The sequence below is a fragment of the Odontesthes bonariensis genome, chromosome 18 (assembly GCF_027942865.1).
Source record: "Odontesthes bonariensis isolate fOdoBon6 chromosome 18, fOdoBon6.hap1, whole genome shotgun sequence".
Lineage (NCBI taxonomy): Eukaryota > Metazoa > Chordata > Actinopteri > Atheriniformes > Atherinopsidae > Odontesthes > Odontesthes bonariensis.
In genome coordinates this window covers 15,430,486-15,435,441 of record NC_134523.1, presented here as the reverse complement: position 1 = coordinate 15,435,441, position 4,956 = coordinate 15,430,486, and the positions used below count along the sequence as shown (strand labels likewise).

The following is a 4,956-nucleotide window of genomic DNA, read 5'->3' as shown; positions in this document are numbered from 1 at the left end:
GGTTTGCCGCTGGTTTGTCAAACTTGGTAGCGACACGTCCATAACGACTTCCGGTGCTGCAATTTGAAAAATAAAAGTCTTTTCTTTCAAAGCTGTTTTTCAGGAGGAAGTTGCGCCATCTGCTGGATACACAGTGTCCTGCATCTCTTTAACCTCTTAAAACGTAAGTATTACAATACACACGAATTGAAATTTAACAGCTATTTACTTTCTATCCAGTTTTATTTGAGGACCATTGTGACCAGATGGACTCATTTACTTGATTTGTTTTTTTTTTCAACAGAAATGCAAATCAAGTCAATACAAACAAAAACACATGAACACATTCACAGATGTAATCCTGGGATTTGGGGATCCAGCTGCAGATTAGAAACCGAGATTATGAAACTGGTGTATGCAGATTAAGCCAGACCAGAGGGATCTAAATAAGATCTAAATAAGAATCAGATTTGCTCTAAACATTTGGCCTACATCAGACGTTCCTCGGTGCACAGTTGTCTGAATAAATGTTTTCTTCTCAGAATTAGTAACGCTGATGGTGATATGGTGAATATAACTGATTTCCACCCAAGTAAATCTGCAAAATGGGTCGTCTTGGTATGAGCAGGACCAAAGCAGGTTAGGTGTCTAGCTGTGAATGTGCAATGATTAGTAAAATGCGTGCAGCAGCTTTTCTCATAGGGTCATGTAATATCCATCATTAAACTGGATGGTCAGGGGTTGAATTTAAGTAGCCTTGGCTACGGAGGCAAAATGGCAACAGTTAGTACAAAACCACAAATAATTATGCAAATAAGAATCACAAAATAGCTAAAAACTGGACTATGAATAGATTTAGCATGATCAAAGTCATCATCGTTGTTATTATTTATTATAATAACTGACAATGCTTGCTGTAATCTTTGATTTAATAAGGATGTTATTACCTTGAAGTGTAAACACAGCGATGAAAATCAATTGTTAGTTGGTATTCTGTGTCAAGGCTGAACATTACTAGAGAGATATTCATGTTTCCAACCTGTAGGGGCACCAGGAGTTGGCCAGCCGTGATCGTATAGTGGTTAGTACTCTGCGTTGTGGCCGCAGCAACCCCGGTTCGAATCCGGGTCACGGCAGTCAGTTTTTTCTTAAGAGGTCAAACAACTACACACAGCACAAGGCCGTGCCTCATGAGTAAATAAGTAGCAGCATACAAGTTTAACAGTTTATATTAGTAATAACTCACTTATCACATTGGCCCTCTATAGCTATCAGTTCCATACCCTCGAAATAAGTTACCAGATCTGTGCTTTACAGTCCTGAATGAAAGTGTTGTACATATGTAGATACATATATATATATATATATATATATATATATATACATATATATATATATCCTCTTGGATGTATTTATCCACTTGGGAGAGACACTATAAATATAAAACTGCTCATAAAAGTTCCAAACCTACATTAATGCAAACAGGAACATTGTGTAGTTACGTGTAGTGGCCACTAGGTGTCGTATTTGGTCTTTATGACAGATTTGCACAGTTTAATTCATCGAAGAGCTGTAGCTGGTGTTGGCAGCTCTGGGCCAAGCAGTGAAAATGTTCACCATGCCGAGGAAGTACTTATGTAAACGTGGGTACACTGTCAAATACCAAATGCCACACAGGCACAGCAGGAAACTGCTTCGTTGGCAAGGCCCCAGGGGGGCTTCCAAAGCTCCCTTTTAATGAAGATGTGGTTTTAGATTAACATTTTCCTCTGCTTTCAACACAATGAACAAGTACATTCCATCATAGTATTTAGGTTTTCATTAGTTAAAGTCAATGTATTGATTCAACGCCAATTCACAATAAAAACTCATCTCAGGGTACTTATCAGAGAGGTTAAACAAATTCAATTAAAGTCCATTTAAATACACTCCAATCCAGTCGATTATAGTACAATTAAATCCAGTTTTATCCCAATTAAAGTGTAATTCAATCCAATTCAGTTCAATGCAGTACAGTTCAGCATGATAGCATTTATGAAATGTAAGTTAATAACATGTTGACCAGATACACCATTAATGCTCCTGCCCGAATAACCTATTTTCAGGTATAATCACAGAAAAGCAAACCCACAGATAAACACGGCGAGTAAGGAAATAAATAGCAAGAAAATTGACTATCACACATTAGAAAATATGGTTAAACATACGCGTATATCACAGGGTAAATTTTATAGTATCATGCACGAAAATATAGCAACAGTTACATCTTTATGTTATGCAAATGTATTATACAGCATACATTATCCTGGGAAGGGCTGTGATGGGCCATTTTACATTATTCTGACATAATTTTACAATTTGTAACAGAAACCACTGTTAGCCACTTCCACTTGAGTGGCTAAAAGTTGCCACAAAGTTAAGTACTGATAGTTTGTGTTTCCATCTCTGCCGTCAGCGTAATCACTAAATAGGATTAACTGTCAAAGGCTGCGGATACCTCAGCTGTAGAAAAATGTCTACCATTCTAGGTATCTACACATCCATTCATTCGTGAGCTGCAGTTTTTTTTTTATGTGCCTGAGGGCAGGCTTTTTCACCCACTTCTGATCGGGCGCGCGCGGGTGCGCGTGCGGCTCCCTGCAGCAGCCATATTGGAATGCTGGATGTGGAGAGGGGAAGCAGGAACAGGCGACGAGAACGGGATAGGAGCGGAGACAGGCAGGAGCGAAGAAACCCTCTCTGTAACTACTTCCAGCTCTACAACTGAAATAACGGATTATTTGCCAACTGTTTACCGCTTCCCCCGCCGGCAAAGCCTTCTCAAACTTCGTGGAGGACACCTGGAACAAGTCATTGTGAGTAATGTTGTGGTTTTTTTTAGTTGTAATCCAACTGCTTAAAGAAATTACTGGATGGAGTTGTTTTAACGTTCGTCCTGGCTGCCGTTAGCGCTTTCCTCTCTCCAACAGTTAGACTAATTTGCCATCTACTAGTACAATATTAATCGGAAAGTAGTGGATACTATAGTTAAGTTTAAGAGGTCCGTAACTGGGAACGTTTAGTCTTTCTGTTGGGAAGTTGGAGAAGTTGAAAAGGTGACCCGCCGCCACAAACTTGTCCTCCCAGTCACATGGAACGAATGTGGACAACGTTGGTTGTAATTTACAGTAAATAAATGGACCGGATTCACCCACATTCAGCTTCAAAATCAGAGCCGAGCAGTCATTTGTGCCCAGATTTACGATTCAAGGCTGTTTGGTTACCTCCATATAATTCCCGATCAAACTGAACTTGGTGAACTTTATTCCTTAAAGGACCAGTTATGTTTCATTCGCTCGATACTTTTTTATTACTCTTCAGCCCAGTTAATTCTTTAAAGCCTGTATGATTTGTTGCGATGTGACTGCACTCTCTTATTGCGCTATCGTACATGTTATAGGACAGATTAGCTCAAAAAGAGATATGCACTTCCAATCCTAATCTTGCAAAAATAGATCTTAAACAATTAGTCACTTTAGTTATAAATCCACTGTCACTAAATGGATTTATTGTCTTTTTAATTGTCTGAGGTCTTTCCTCAAGGCACATGTCATAGACTGTGGAAAGTTTTCAGACCTTTCCAAAATTTTCTTTTGTTTCCACCATCAAATTATTGACACCACTGCACAAGCGAATTGTTACAATATTTTGCTCAAATTTGAAAGACCAAATATTCAGTTTACATTCGTGTTAAGACTTTCTCCTCATTACTTGGTTAAAGCCCCAGACTCTGGCTTGGTCTCCCTCTCTCCAGGAATGATAGTTTTTGTGGTTGTTGACATATAAACCTTCACCCCCACCAGAGATATTGAGCACTCTGACTGGTCTCTGGATCTGTTGGCATGTTTAATTAAAGGTATTGTATTAAAAAGGTATCTGGTTTCTTCCAGATGTGTAATTGCGAATTATCAGGTAATTGTCTTCGACTCATTGGGCTAGAGAGGGATTATTGTTGCTCATGGTCTAAGAGTTGTTCAGGTGCCTTTTGGCAAACCCCCAGCCAGCTGTCCTGTTCCTGTTCCTCTGGCCACTCTACCATGAACTTCTTTCATCTGAGAATAATGGAGGCTACCTCTGTTCTTGGCCAAGTTTCCTTCTGTCCCTTCCCAAATCTGAGCCTCACTTGACACAATCTTTTTTTTCCCATTCTCTTAACTTCACGGCTTGGTTTTCACGCTGTGAGGCTATTAACTACAAGACTTTGTATATCTATGCCGTTCATAATTGTGTCCAGTCAATTTGGTGAGGCACAGGCGGATTCCAGTCGAGATGTAGTAGCATTTGTACGGACCTAGTGACCCGGTTATGAGGGTTATAACACGATTTGAAGATTTCTGATGATGGACTATTCCAGCACTTCAAGAAACAATTTTTCCTTTGTCATTGCTAAGACATTTGTGGGGGCTGCTGGGGAAAGAAAAAAGAAAAGAAGAATCCATTGTAAGGTCATTAACTGCACATAAACATAACTAAATGTGGAAAATTTGAAAAAAAGGGTGTGCAGAGCCTGGTTCCAGCCAATTAAATGTGCATTTGCTGCTTTTCTCAGAATTAAATGGTTTTAAGTTGAACACATTTAGTTTTTGGATGTTCAAACAAACTTTTTATGAGACTTTATGGGAACATCTCATTCAGTAAATGAGGATACAGCTTGTCAGAGCCATTGAAAGCATGCTTTACCCCTCTTGATAAAAAAGAAGCAAGCAGGAATTGTGGTGTATCTTATTCCTATAGCCTTACATCCACGTCCACCAAAAACAATCAGACGTAGAAATAAATAAGTTTGTAATAAACAGAGTTGCTTTGTTTTGTAGATGCAAAAAAAAAAAGTTTAGCCTCAGAGAAACGGGTCGTTCTGTTCAGTTCATTCTCAAGTCTGAATGAGCTCTGGTGCAGAGCTTTTTCTGCCGCTGCTTCATATTCTAAATGCAAGAAAAT

At 39.1% G+C, this 4,956-nt stretch overlaps 1 protein-coding gene and 1 non-coding gene across 2 annotated transcripts in view; both read left to right on the top strand.

Annotated features, from left to right (window-relative positions):
• The first annotated feature begins 1,043 nt into the window (after positions 1 to 1,043).
• Positions 1,044 to 1,115, top strand: trnah-gug (transfer RNA histidin (anticodon GUG)). Its single transcript has one exon. It is a non-coding gene; the product is annotated as a tRNA-His (tRNA).
• A 1,526-nt stretch (positions 1,116 to 2,641) lies between these two features.
• The window catches only part of ptk2aa (protein tyrosine kinase 2aa), a 59,726-nt gene continuing 57,411 nt past the window's right edge, over positions 2,642 to 4,956 (top strand). The window contains exon 1 of the mRNA XM_075449652.1: positions 2,642 to 2,834. The gene's annotated coding sequence lies outside the window, so the exon portion shown is untranslated. The remainder of the gene's footprint in view (positions 2,835 to 4,956) is intronic.